Consider the following 15,851-nt stretch of genomic DNA (forward strand, 5'->3'; position numbering starts at 1 on the left):
GATGACATGGATCTGCTCGTTTGCTGGCAGTATTTCTCCACAGATAAAGGCTTTCAATAATAACTGCCGAAGTGGCTTGCATTGTCCCTTCGTACTCTTGAATATACTACTTGTCATATGAACATAGCAGGCAGTCAATATATATTTGAACTAAACTAAAATGTTAGCTGAATTATCTGGACGTAAGCATGAAGGTAGTGGGGCCGAAAGAAAAATTATCCCAGTTTTAACCGACAACTAAGCACCTTAGTTTTCACAAACAGAAGCTCGTGAAAAATGAAGAAACTTTTGGAATATTGCCACTAGATACCAGATAAATAGCCCATACCCAGATTTAGGACAATCTAGTAGAGAATTGATGTAAACAATAGTTCAGCACAGGATATTTGTGCCTAATTAATTGCATGTAGTAAAATGGCTCCTTGGGAACCATAGGTTAGTTATCCAGTATAAAATTTTTCTGAATTTATCATTTTTATTTGAAAGGAGTACAGAACGGCCACCTTCTCTGGAATCTATCCCTTAAGGAGCAGTATATTTGGAAAATGTTGATTTTCCGAAGTTTTAAGCATTTCACCCATTTTGACTTAAATATTTAGGAAACATTTGATTACTTAGTACCAGACATTGTGAATGCGCTTTGTGTGTATAATCCCGTTTCATCCTTACAGCAATACTGCTGTGCTGATCCTATTGTTCTCATTTTACCAATGGAGTGGGGGAAAGTAGGCCCGGAGATGTTAAATCCGGCCTTCAAGGCTTCAGAGCCGGTACATGGAAGACAGATTCCTCCCTGGCCAACCACTGGCCAACATTTCACTCCCCTTCTGTGGGAAGCTTGGAATGTGTTCTCTCTTCTTCTCAGGGATGTCAGTGAAAAGTGGCGTTTAGACCTCACCTGGGATGTTAAGAGCAAAAAATGCTATTAAAACCTATTTGAGAATGACTAACCTCAGCACATATGAAAATGTACCATTAAGTAGTACAAATACTTTCAAAATTCCCCATTCTGTGAGATTATATTTATACAGTTTTGGGAAATTCTTAAAGCTTTTCACATCACACTAGCCTTTGAATTTTCAGAAGGGATTGCAAGGTCAAAGATTTCAAGCTGGCAGTGTACACTCGCATGCTGAGGAAGACAGTGCCAATGTCTGATTAGATTAGCAATTGCTTGCTTTGTGTTTATTTTTCAGTGTGAAATGCTCAGATTCTCATTTTTTAATTGCAAAATCTTACTTTAAGAAATGTGCATGTGGACTTCCCTGGTGGCACAGTGGTTAAGAATCCGCCTGCCAATGCAGGGGACACGGGTTTGAGCCCTGGTCCGGGAAGATCCCACGTGCCGTGGAGCAACTAAGCCCGTGCACCACAACTAATGAGCCTGAGCTCTAGAGCCTGTGAGCCACAACTACTGAGCCCGCATGCCACAACTACTGAAGCCCATGCACCTAGAGCCCTGCTCAGCAACAGGAGAAGCCACGGAAATGAGAAGCCCACGCACTGCAACGAAGAGTAACCCCTGCTCGCTGCAACTAGAGAAAGCCCACGCGTAGCAATGAAGACCCAATGCAGCCGAAAATAAAATAAATTAAAACTAAATTAAAAAAAAAAAAAGAAATGTGCATGTTCTAGTACTCCCTATTCTTCCTGAAACAGCACCATGATAAGGAGGTATTAAGGATAACAGGCTGCTTTGTAGATTCACACAAACACATTAAGTATCTTTGATTTTTAGACTGACCAAAGAATCCTTTCCATCTTACTCAGAGACTGTGGAATTACTCTTTATTTTTTTAAAGATGATTCATTCTTCCTTAAAAATATTTCTTCATCAGATCATGCATTCAGCTTTATTTTTTTTAATTTTTATTGAAATATAGTTGATTTACAATGTTGTGATATGTTAGTTTAAGGTGTACAGCAAAGTGATTCAGATATGTATATATATATATACTTTTTTAGATTCTTTTCCATTATAAGTTATTACAAGATTTCTTTTAAAATAAATTCATTTATTTATTTTTGGCTGCCTTGGGTCTTCATTGCTGTGTGCGGGCTCCTCATTGTGGTGGCTTCTCTTGTTATGGAGCACGGGCTCAGTAGTTGTGGCACACGGGCTTAGTTGCTCTGCGGCCTGTGGGATCTTCCTGGACCAGGGCTCGAACCCATGTCCCCTGCATTGGCAGGTGGATTCTTAACCACTGCACCACCACGGAAGCCCAACCAAGGTTTTCTTTTCCAGAGTTTTGGAGACACCTTCAGAATTGCTTGCATCAGTGTCAGCGATGGAGAGGAAGGCAGCTGTTCTCTGTTTTCCACTTCTCTGTCCAAGGCTGTCAGTTACCCCGATTTCTCACCAGCAGCCCTTTCTCCTCCAAACAGCAGAACGCAGGTGTCCCCGCACATCTTCTCCCATGGGGCAGTTGGTGGTAGAGTCGTTTCCCTGAGGGAGTTAATGCTCTCATAAAAACAGTTAGAGATTTCTCAGAAACAAATACACATTGCCCATATAGCAGGCTGAACTTGTATGTCTAATGCTTACTTCTCCAGAAAGGCAGGTCACATGAGATTTGCCAATAAAATTTAGAGTCATAGCTGGGCATCTTGTGCATACAAAGCATTTTCAAATACGTTTGAAAATAATTCACAGATGTTAATACAGCCCCTTGAAAGCACAATAATAACTATAGTGATTAAAACAGAATCTAAAACCAACACTCTATCCCACGGATTCATTTTCTCGATTGCCTTCAGACAATTTCACTTAAAACTGGCAACTCTTCACCCTTGAAACTACCACTTATCACTTGCTTTCCCTAAATAAAAAGTCTACTTTTTTTCTGAAGCAATTACTTACATCAAGTTATCTAAGAGCCCAACTCTTACTCTCCTCTCCTGTATTTGCTGATTATTAACTAGAACACTAGAAAAATTAATAACTTTATTCAATTCATGAGTAGCTAATAATCCAATATTTGTATAGAAACTACAGAAAAAGTTCAACATACAGATTAAGTTCAAAGGTCAACTTCCTGTAAATATACTTTATGTATATAGGCAAATGTTATTCTTCTAACTTTTCTTTTTTTTTTTTTTGCGGTACGCGGGCCTCTCACTGTTGTGGCCTCTCCCGCTGCGGAGCACAGGCTCCGGACGCGCAGGCTCAGCGGCCATGGCTCACGGGCCCAGCCGCTCCGCGGCATGTGGGATCCTCCCGGGCCGGGGCAGGAACCCATGTCCCCTGCATCGGCAGGCGGACTCTCAACCACTGCACCACCAGGGAAGCCCATTATTCTTCTAACTTTTAAGGAATGTATTGCTTTGGGTTTAAGTATAAAGCCTGCTATTCATATATCTGTTTCATTTACCAAGATTTAAAATTGGCTCCTGACTCAAATCTAAGATTACTCTAAGGTAACAAAGCGTGAGTTGAGGGTTGTGGAGGTGGGGTGTTGGAAGGGGACAGTTAATTCTTTCATTCATGTCATTTATATATACGTATACCTTTGTTCCCCCTCCAGCCACTGTGGAAGGCTTTCTAGAAGCAATTATTTACAGAGAAATGATTTAACATATAGCTCCCACCACTTTGTTCAAAATATGTCTAAATGTAAACAACTAAACAAATAAAGGAATACTATTGAAATGTAGTCCCCAGTAAGCCCATATAGCTTTGGCTTCTCATTTTTCTAGAGTTGGGCTGCTCTCCACCTATTATGGAGTGACTAGAACGCAGATACAGTAAATGATTTGCCCAATATGGAGGGAGAGTTTCTCAGGATGCATTTATGGAGGGTGCCTGAAGGTAGCTGGAAGGTTTCTGCACTCCAGGGCAGATCAAGTTACCATAATCCAACAACTTCAAATCCCTTCACAAATTCTTCAAAGGGTCCTGTAAATATCCAACATTTAAAAAAATATTTTGACTTATTAATTTGAAAAACTTTTATTGAGTTAAGTGCCAGGAAAAATGCTTGGGGCTTTTCAAAGCTGGAAACTGGTTTCATAAGTCAACTTACTTACTGGAAAAAAAGACATTATAGAGACATACATTTTAAATCATTGAGAGATTTTTATGTTCCTCTATTAACTTGAATACCTTTATGAATTTTTAATCTTAGATCTGTTATATGTTGTCTCTGACATTAAAAAATACTTCGGGGCTTCCCTGGTGGCACAGTGGTTGGGAGTCCGCCTGCCGATGCAGGGGACACGGGTTCGTGCCCCGGTCCGGGAAGATCCCACATGCCGCGGAGCGGCTGGGCCCGTGAGCCATGGCCGCTGAGCCTGCGCGTCCGGAGCCTGTGCTCCGCAGCGGGAGAGGCCACAACAGTGAGAGGCCCGCGTACCGCAAAAAAAAAAACAAAAAAAAAACTTCAATTATTTTTTGCGTGTGATTAAGAACCCAATGAAAAGACCAATGCTTGATCTAAAGAATTACTAAAATTGTATGGAAGAGAGGTTGACTATTTTATTCCATGTTATAGAGCTCCCATCCAAATCTCAGATGTTGTCCTGAGATTCTGTATTTGAACTGATCTCAGTTGTATTGGGATTGATCTCAAGTCTATCAGCTGCTTTTTGTTTGTTTGTTTGTTTTTTAATGACTTCTGTCACTCCTACAAATGCAGTATTTATAGGAGAGGTAGTAGAGTCAATGGTAACTTTGAAAAGTGAAAGAATCACTTGATATGTTGTTTTGAATGTTATTATGCTCTTTGACAATTCTATGGAAAAAATCATGAGTACAATATTTGAATTTTCCTTTCTGTTGGAGAATTTGAAACACTGATTATTTCAGAGTGTGAAATTATGGGATGTTTTCCTGAGTAAAAATGATGGGTTAGTGAAAATAATATCCAGTAAGTGACTGCAATATCCAGGATTTCAAGCAAAACTTTACACAACAAATTCCATGACTGGAAGTTGCCAACAGTCCCTTATTGTTTTGACAGCTTTATGGAGGTATAATTGCCATAGAAGGAACTGCACACATTTAAAGTGTACAATTTGATGGGTTTTAGGACAAATGTATACATACTTGAAATCATCACCACAATCAAGTTAATGGGCATAACCATTCACCCAAAAACATCTCTGTGCGTCCTTGTAATCCCTCTATTCAGCCCCTCCCATCACAGCTATTAATTCCCCTCAGGAAGCCAGGTGGCATCAAGACACAGCTACTGAGCCCACGCGCCACAACCACTGAAGCCTACATGCCTAGAGCCGGTGCTCCGCAACAAGAGAAGCCACCGCATTGAGAAGCCTGCGCACTGCAATGAGTAGCCCCTGCTCGCCACAACTAGAGAAAGCACGCGCACAGCAACGAAGACCCAACACAGCCAAAAATAAATTAAAAACAAAAAAAATTAAAAGCAAAAAAACAAGGTAACTACACCTTGGACCTTTTTTTTTTTTTTTTTTGGTACACGGGCCTCTCTCGTTGCAGAGCACAGGACAGCCCATGTCCCCTGCATCGGCAGGCGGACTCTCAACCACTGCGCCACCAAGGAAGCCCTGCATCTTGGACCTTTACAGACTTATGTTAACACCAAAACCTGTACATGAGTGTTTATAGCAGCTTTATTTGTAATAGCTCCAAAGGAAAAACAACCCAGATATCCTTTAACACATTCAATGGTTAAATAAACTGTGGTATGTCTACACCATGAAACACTGCCCAACAGTATAAAGAAACAAGCTCCCCATATCTGCAGCAATCTGGACAAATCTCCAGAGAATTATACTGAAAGAAAACCAGCAATCCCCAAAAGTTATATACTGTATGACTCCATTTATATAACAGTCTTGAAATGCAAAATTGTAGAAATGGAGAAGAGATCAGCGGTAGCCAAGGGTTAGGGAGGCATGAGGGAGGAGAGAGTGGGTATGGCCATAAAACTGCAACAAGAGGGAGCTTGTGGGTTGGGAATGTTCTGTACTTTGTATCAATGTCAATATCCTGAGTGATATAGACTACAGTTTTGCAAGATGTTACCATGGGGGAAACTGGGTGAAGGGTATATGGGCTCTCTCCTGTACTATTTCTTACAACTGCTGTGTCTACAATTAACTTTAAAAAAAAAAAAGATTTAATTTTTTTTAAAAAAGAACAATAAAATATATATTCTTGGATGGGCTAAAATAAAGGTCTAAGATACCTGTTTTTATTCAATTTACAGTCTCCTCAACTTTCCAGCACCCTTGAAATGTCCTGTAAAATGAAAACTAAGCCAAATTAGATGTCAACTCAGTGTTAGTAAGTTGGTATTTCGTTTTGCTTCTAAGCTTGTTAACTCTGAAACAATCAGACTTGATAAAATACAGAAACAATAGATTTCCTGACTCTGCCCTGCTATGTAAATACACTCTTTTAACTCCTTAGCTTCATCTGCCAATGTAGTTGTGGACCCACCTATAATTATCCTGCTCAATATCATTTCCAAATTCTCCTGCTTGTGAAGGGCCTCAAAGGAACCAGATCAAACAAGAAATGAAGCAAGGAACATCTTAGACTACAAACAGTTTCTGCAAAGGTCGCTCCCTTTTCTGCTTCTCTCATCACCAGCATTTATCATGGCTTTAGTTAGCAAAATGCACATAGGAATCCAGCAATATTATATCAGCTATAAGATAAAGAAAGATAAAAAAGATCAGTTAAAGAAAGAATAGGAGGAGGCACTTAGGGTTTAAAATGCTAATTTCTAGGGTAAATCTAACTGGAACAAAATTGGATTTTATACGGCTTATATTTTCTGGATTTTAAAAAATGCACATCCTTCTCTGGCCTATATTTAATAACAACTATTATATATTTGCTCTTTTAATAAACATCTGCAACATGCAAGGCAATGCAGCAAAGCATTCCCCAAGATTAAGAAATTAATAACTTTATAATCATGTTTTTTAAAAACTCTAGTAATGGTAAAGCTCTCAGGCAGCACATAGCAGCCACTAATATTTGAAGCTGATATTTTAGCAGAGTAAGACTCCAACCCGGGCAGTGGAGCTAGACTTACCCCAGAAATGTCCACATGAGAGTTTTTACTTCCCACATTTCATTGTATTCAAGTAAAATGGTTTCTGGATAGTTTGGAGATTTGCAGAGAAAAATCCCATTTTAGCCTCTTTTCAAAATAATGCTATGCCTAACTTTGGTGGCCGGGAGAAGAGGTCAGAAGGTTTTTAAAGATCTCAACAGTTTAAATAGCTCTTTTGCCAGTCTGGGCAGGAAGACACTGAACTTTCCCCATTCCTGAAAAGAAACTGCTCAAGGCACTAATTTCCCGTTTGTGTTTGTCTCTGGCTCCCAGGTTTCTTTGACATCCGGGAGATGGGTTTGGTCTGAACAAATTAGCAACTGAAGTGAAGAATGGTTGCTTTTATTATTAGATAATCTTTCTCTTACTGATTTTTCTCAGCAGAAGTTGCAAAAGCAGCTCCTTTTAAATGCATTATCGTCCAAAACTCAAAGCCAAGTGGCTAACTAAACAGGAGTCTCTTCCTTCCCACTCAAGCCACAGTCGGGATTCAGAAAAGTGTGGGGAGCTGGTAAAAATGTTTGGCCTTGACCCTCACTTGGGTTTTTCTTTCCTAAAACTGCAAAGTTCCAGTTTGTGTCCTGTCACTCCATCTTTATAAATTTATTTGGTTCTGGTTCATAATTCGCTGTGGAAACTGTTGTTCTGATTTGAAGTCACTTATCTGTCCCCATCCGACCCCACCACTTTCAGCTGCCCGCTCTTGGGTTCTCCTGAATTCCTTTGCCAGCCCTGGGACTCCAAGGATGAGGGAGGGACTTTGCTGTGGGGGAAACTCATCTGGGACTCCCTCGCTCTTCCTGGGGCCTCTAGCGGCCTAAGCCAAGGGTCCTGGAACCCCTAGACTCCTGGAGAAGCAAGCGCAATGGTGCGTCTCTTCAGAGGGGGTGGAGGTGGTGGGCTTAGAGAGGAGGAGGGCTGATCCGGGGCAGGGCCCAAGGACAATGAAATGGCACTCTTCTTTTTTTTTTTTTTTTTTTTAAACATATGGAATTTATTGTTTTCTGGTTTTCCCTCCTGACATGATACCATGTATTTATTTATTTATTTTTAATTATTTTTTAAACATCTTTATTGGAGTATAATTGCTTTATAATGGTGTGTTAGTTTCTGCTCTATAACAAAGTGAATCAGTTATACATATACATATGTTCCCATATCTCCTCCCTCTTGCATCTCCCTTCCTCCCACCCTCCCTATCCCACCCTTCTAGCTGGTCACAAAGCACCAAGCTGATCTCCCTGTTCTATGCAGCTGCTTCCCACTAGCTATCTATTTTACATTTGGTAGCGTATATATGTCCATGCCTCTCTCTCACTTCATCCCAGCTTACCTTTCCCCCTCCCCATATCCTCAAGTCCATTCTCTAGTAGGTCTGTGTCTTTATTCCCATCTTGCCGCTAGGTTCTTCATGACCTTTTTTTTTCTTTTTCTTAGATTCCATATATATGTGTTAGCATACGGTATTTGTTTTTCTCTTTCTGACTTACTTCACTCTGTATGACAGACTCTAGGTCCATCCACCTCACTACAGATAACTCAATTTCATTTCTTTTTATGGCTGAGTACTATTCTATTGTATATATGTGCCACATCTTCTTTATCCATTCATCTGTTGATGGACACTTAGGTTACTTCCATGTCCTGGCTATTGTAAATAGAGCTGCAATGAACATTTTGGTACATGACTCTTTTTGAATTATGGTTTTCTCAGGGTATATGCCCAGTAGTGGGATTGCTGGGTTGTATGGTAGTTCTATTTTTAGTTTTTTAAGGAAACTCCATACTGTTCTCCATAGTGGCTGTATCAATTTACATTCCCACCAACAGTGCAAGAGTGTTCCCTTTTCTCCACACCCTCTCCAGCATTTATTGTTTGTTGATTTTTTGATGATGGCCATTCTGACCGGTGTGAGATGATATCGCATTGTAGTTTTGATTTGCATGAAATGGCACTCTTGATAAACCTGACATGTAAACTGGCACATCTGGCTTTTTTCTTGTTTGCTTTTGTCTTTTTGACTATGAAATAGGAAAACTTAAAAGTGATTTGTTTCACCAACCACTGTGGGGTCCAAAAGGGATGTCTTGACCAGTTATAAGTGAGGATTTTGTCCATGGAGCAATAGCACACAAATAAGAGGTGAGATCAATTATATTACAGGCTTCACCACCTGGAGGACTTTTTTTCTAGAGGGAGCATTGGCGGAAACAATAGGAATTAAACTGTTCTTAAGACCAAGAAAATGAGTAGCGCTACTTACTTTGAAAATAATCATTTGGATATGATCATTATAGCACTTTCATTCAGATTTTCTCTTCCAGGTGCACCCTAGCGTCAAAATTTCCCACTAACTTAAGAATTCTGAGACTGAGAGTCTCCAGGAATTTTCCACGAGCAACTTTTCTGAGTGGCACAAACGTGCCTCTTGGAGGGCTGCCCCTAACAGGCCAGTTCTCAGAGGACTCATGAAGTACAGGAAGAAAGCAGGAAAACCTCTATTTACATGAATTTAATCTCATCCTATCTAAATTACTAATTGGAGTATATGATGTGATATACCTAACTTATTAGTGCTATAGCAATATAAGTATAATATTTATAAATAAATACAAATATGTATATTGGATCTGAATGCTCAAGTTTAAAAAAATTGACATTTATGATTTCACACTGTCTCGGGAACCTGGAAATGGCTTAGCTGTGTGATTCTGGCTCAGGGTCTCTCATGAGGTTGCCTTCGGGCTGTTGGTCAGGGTTGTCGTCATCCCCAAGCTCATAAGGAGCTGAAGAATCCACTTCCAGCTCACTCTCTTGGTAATTGGTTATCATCATCAGTTCTCAGCTGGCTGCTGGCACAAGGCTTCAGTCTCTCATTTCATGAGCCCCTCCACTGGGTTGCTCACAAGATGGCAGCCTGCTTTCCTCAAAGTGAGAGATGAGAGAAGGAAAAGCCTTAAAAAGACTGGAGACCACTTTGCTAAAGGCAAAGAAAATCAGTCTTCTTCAATCAAGTCCATAGAAAGTGACTTGTGCTTTATAACCAGAAATTCATAACTGGTATTAGCCGCTGACTATGAATTCATCCACACATCACACAGCTCCCCAAGGATGGGACCACATTTCATACCTTTTTATTTCCCCATGACCTAGTATCGTCCTTGAGAGTGTAAGAGAATTGTTCATGAAGGGTAAACTGGATTGTGAAAGGAGGTTGAGAGGAATGGAGAGGAACTGTTCTTAAGTTAGTTTACTTGGATTTGAGTCTTGGTCAGCCACTTGGTAGCTGTGTGACTTCAGGCAAGTTGTTTAACCTCTCTGTGCTTTGGTTTGCTCAACTCTACAATAAGAATAATATTAATGCCTGCCTTATAAGGTCATGAAGAGTAATTGTGAGGATACATATAAAGAGCTAAGAACAGTGCCTGGCACCTAGAAAATATTTCCAAAGCAGGATTTCTTGTTTTCTGGGGCAGTGGTCTCCAGCCTTTTTGACTATATGCTCCATCAATTTAAAAAAAAAAAAAAAAGCATTTAGCTTCAATATATGTATACATTATTTATTTAAATATTCCTATCTATAATATATTCTTTCCATTCATTAACCCCTTGGAGCACTCGTACTACAAGGCAAAATGTTATGTGAAGTTTTACCAGGATTGGACTGCATGCCTGGTAGAATATGGCAGAAGTGATGGTATCACCTCTGAGATTAGGATATGAGAGACCTCTGCTTCCACCTTGGATGCCCACTGGCTCCCACTCTCTTGTTCATTCTCTCATATCTCACTTTGAGGAAGGCAGGCTGCCATCTTGTGAGCAGCCCAGTGGAGGGGCTCATGAAATGAGAGACTGAAGCCTTGTGCCAGCAGCCAGCTAAGAACTGATGATGTTAACCAATTACCAAGAGAGTGAGCTGGAAGTGGATTCTTCAGCTCCCTATGAGCTTGGGGATGACGACAACCCTGACCAACAGCCCGAAGGCAACCTCATGAGAGACCCCAGGCCAGAATCACACAGTTAAGCCATTTTCAGTTTCCCGAGACAGTGTGAAATCATAAATGTCTATTGCTTTAAGGTGTTAAAAAAATGCTATGTGTTTAAAGGACAAATAAACTACTTTTTTTTTTTTTTTTTGCCATATCGTGCTTCATGTGGGATCTCAGTTCCCGAACCAGGGATGGAACCGGCGCCCCCTGCAGTGGAAGGCAAAGTCTTAACCACTGGACTGCCAGGGAAGTCCCCAAATAAACTACATTTGAATTGGCAAGCCCAAGAATTTTTAGATGCTTATAAAAGAAGAAGATGGTAGATTTTTATGATTTTTAGCCAATGCATATTCCTAGTGGTCACTTGACTATCTGAGTCGAGGGCTCGGTATGTTTTGTGTCACAGTTTGGTGACAGCCATACTTGGCGAAGCTGCCGCATCATTTAGTCTCCGAACAAGATCTAGATCAAGCTCTCAGAGGCAGATGTACGACCAGGAAATGAGCTCATTAAATGGCAGGCAGAGCCACAGAACAATTTCACAACAAAGACGCTGCTACAGAGCGGACCTGTGCAATGACCACAGAGGCAGAGGCAGGCTGGGCTGTGATAATCCCATGTGCAAATAAAAACCCAGGAGGTGCTCAGTTCAGACCAGTTTAAATAGGACTGTAGGTATAATGGCCTTTTTCTTATACCTGGGGGCTGTTTGAGAGGCTCCAGAATTTTATATGATGACACTAAAACAATACCTATTTTCAGACCTCATCGTGGAGGGGAAAATATATGTAAATTTAAATACCAAAGGGGCAAGATAAGGGTAGAAGATTAAGAGGTACAAACTACTACATATAAAATAAATAAGCTACAGAGATATAGTGTACAACACAAGGAACATAGCCAATATTTTATAATACTTTTTAAATTAACTAATTTTATATTAAAGTATGGCTGATTTACAATGTTGTGTTAGTTTCAGGTGCATAGCAAAGTGATTCAGTTAGGTGTACATATATATGTATTTTTTCCCTTATAGGTTATTACAAAATATTGAGTACAGTTCCCTGTGCTATACAGTAGGTCCTTGTTGGTTATCTATTTTATGTAGAGTAGTCTGTATATGTAATCCCAACCTCCTAACTGTAATAACTTTAAATGGAGTATAATCTATAGAAAATATCGAATCACTATGTTGTAATATAATGTTGTAAATCAACTATACCTTAATTTAAAAATTTAAATAAATAAATAACCAATTTTAATGTGGAATAGGCTTAGGATCTGGGAGAGTTTCCCTGGAGGGGCAGGAGGTATCTGGAGTAGCAACCAGGAAAGGTAAAGAGCCCACTGTGGAAGGGGTGATATTGCCAAGGAGGCCAAGCACAAGTCGACCGTTTATCCCATACGGATGAAACTGCAAAGGAGTATAAATGCAGCAACTAAAATCAATATTTGTAAAGGACACAACAGGTTGGCTTGAAGATGATTCAAGTAGGTCTCTCAGGTCTAGGTGGAAATTTGTAGCGTCCCATCTTTTCATCGAAAGGAGTGATTTTAAACATCTCTGGCTTTTAAATGTGAGATTTCTTTTTTCTTTCTCCCCCCCACCAGCCCCCACGTGGCTTGGGGGATCTCAGTTCCCGACCAGGGATGGAACCCCTGCCCTCTGCAATGGAAGCGTGGAGTCCTAACCACTGGACTGCCAGGAACTTCTCTAAATGCAAGATTTCAATCATATTCAGTTCTAATTTAACAAAGACAATGATTCTAGGACATGACCTTTCTGGGTACTGTGATCTTTTTTTTTGTTTGTTTTTTTGCAGTACGCAGGCCTCTCACTGTTGTGGCCTCTCCCGTTGCGGAGCACAGGCTCCGGATGCGCAGGCTCAGCGGCCATGGCTCACGGGCCCAGCCCCTCCGTGGCATGTGGGATCTTCCCGGACCGGGGCATGTACCCACGTCCCCTGCATTGGCAGGCGGACTCTCAACCACTGCGTCACCAGGGAAGCCTGGCACTGTGATCTTTAATGACAGGTGGCCCACTTTTGGATTCTCACAGCAAAATTAAACAGTAGAACTCTTATGTGACTCTGTTATTTTAATTTGTAGACATTGGGCCTTGTACTTTTGTTCCATGTGGCATTATTGCATCCTCCACGGTAGATAGCTGTGATAAGGAGGCTGTGGTCCCCGCTGCCCTCTGTGCACTGCTAGTGGAGCACCCTGGTCCCCCACCTACCATAGGAGGTGTGTGTCTCTGTGTGTGTCCAGTACCATCTCCCCAGGTGGAGACTGTTAATATATTGCAAATGAATCAGAGTTTTCTAATTTTTTTTTCCCCAAAAACAGCATCTCCTGTCCTTCCTTGTCACCGAGATCCCATTAATTCTCCAACTTAGCTGTTTAGGCAACTTCTCCCAGTATCCTAGCAGATGGATGCCAGAGGCCCCTATTTAAACACTGGGCTCCTGCCACTCTATGGGCTCCACACATAGTACCCCTCCCCCACCCCCAGCATGTCTGAATTCTCCTCCTCTGTTGAATTTTCTTTTATACAAGTGCTTAAATCTATTTGAGATTTAAAAATAAACAACCACTGAGGTTTGCTCAATGCCCTTAGAGATTGCTTTTCTTTCACAATCCAGTTTCTTGGAAGAACAGTCTCTACAGCACATTGATCTTCACCTTACCCTCTTTCATTCCTCAACTCTCTGCCATCTGGCATCTGTCCCCACCGTGGCAGTGGGCTGCTCTCTTGTCCTGGTCTCCTACAGCAGAGAACAGGCCTCAGCCCCTATCTTTGTTCCCACTGTGCAATTTGACACTGTGGACCGCTCCTCCTGGGAAATTTCTTCGGCGGCCTCCCAGCTCTAATTTTTTCTCAGGCCACTGCATGCTGATCTCCTGCAGAGGTACTTTCGACTGTCTTTTTATGTAGCTGCTCCTCCAGCCCTGCCCCAGGCCCTCTCCTGTTCTTTTCTCACCTTGTCTCACACTCCATCTCTGTCCTGAGTGGCTCAGCCCATCCACAGCGTTAGTAGCCACTTCATGTCCAAATGTGCCCCTCAGCCCAGGCCCTTTCTGTAACCAGGACAGATTATCCAACTGTGTTTGGTACGTCAACAAGTACAGGCAGACCTCGGAGATTTCCAAGGTTCGGTTCCAGATCACAGCGATAAAACGAATATCACAGTAAAGCGAGTCACATGAATTTTTTGGCTTCCCAGTGCCTATAAAAGTTATGTTTATACTATACTCTCTATGGAGTGTGCAATAGCATTATGTCTTTAAAAAAACAATGTACATACTTTAATTAAAAATACCTTGGGGGGCTTCCCTGGTGGCGTAGTGGTTGAGAGTCCGCCTGCCGATGCAGGGGACATAGGTTCATGCCCTGGTCTGGGAAGGTGCCACATGCTGCGGAGCGGCTGGGCCCCGTGAGCCATGGCCGTTGAGCCTGAGCATCTGGAGCCTGTGCTCCTCAATGGGAGAGACCACAACAGTGAGAGGCCCGCGTACCGCAAAAAAAAAAAAAAAAAAAAAACCTTGGGTCCGGTGGTTAAGACTCCGCGCTTCCACTGAAGGGGGCGTGGGTTCGATCCCTGGTCAGGGAACTAAGATCCTGCATGCTGTGCAGCACAGCTGAAAAATAAAAACAAAACCCCAAAATATCTTATTACTAAAGATGCTATCCATCACCTGAGCGAGTCATAATCTTTTTGCAATAATAACATTTAAGATCACCATTCACAGATCACTGTAACAAATAAGATAAAATGAAAATTTTGCAATATTTCGAGAATTACCAAAATGTGACACAGAGACACAAAGTAAGCAAATGCTGTTGGAAAATTGGTGCCGATAGACTTTCTGGACACAGGGTTGCCACAAACCTTCATTTTGTACAAAACGAAATCTCTGAGAAGTGCCGTGAAACAAGGTATGCCTATAGTTCAAAATGATCTCACTTTGGGCTTCCCTGGTGGCGCAGTGGTTGAGAGCCCGCCTGCCGATTCAGGGGACACGGGTTCGTGCCCTGGTCTGGGAAGATCCCACATGCCGCAGAGCAGCTGGGCCCGTGAGCCACAGCCGCTGAGCCTGCGTGTCCGGAGCCTGTGCTCCGCAATGGGAGAGGCCACAACAGTGACAGGCCCGCGTACCGCAAAAAAACCACAAAAAAACAAAAAACAAAAACAAAAACAAACTAAGCCTGAACTCAGTCTCTGTTACAGGTAAGTGTCAGCCACCGGAGAGCAACATAAAGCAGAAGGCGGCCACCTCATCTGCCAACGCCTGCAGACTCTTCTGACCAAGCCCGCGCTGTGTCGCTATTCTTAGTCCTGGTTTTTCCCAGCCCAATCTGGAGTAGAAATTCAAAGACTTCTCTACCTATGATAAACGGCTGTCCCTTCCCCTTTTATTTCTTGATTTTTACCTTTTGCTCTGTAGTCTTTATTAGTGTGTGTTCTGGACATAATAAAACATGGCTAATTCATGTAAGCAAAAGATTGTGGAGAGCTAGCAAAGCATTGCCATTAATAAGATGACTAGCTGAGGGTAAACAGAGGTCAAAACTGGTTTTCTTTGTTTTAGAAAGTCCAAACTCCTTTTCTTACCGATTATCCTAGGTAGCTGTGAGGGATTGTTTGTTTTTTAAGCCTCTTGAATTCAAACTGCGTAAAACTTTTTTTTTTTTTTTCAAATGTATAAAATAACTGGGACTCACATCTACTAATAAGTATGAGGCCTCACTGTGTAGTTTCAATGACTGTAAATGCTCCCTTTAAATTTAGTGTAATTTCTTAATCAAAATGT

This window comes from Mesoplodon densirostris, chromosome 12 (assembly GCF_025265405.1).
Source record: "Mesoplodon densirostris isolate mMesDen1 chromosome 12, mMesDen1 primary haplotype, whole genome shotgun sequence".
Lineage (NCBI taxonomy): Eukaryota > Metazoa > Chordata > Mammalia > Artiodactyla > Ziphiidae > Mesoplodon > Mesoplodon densirostris.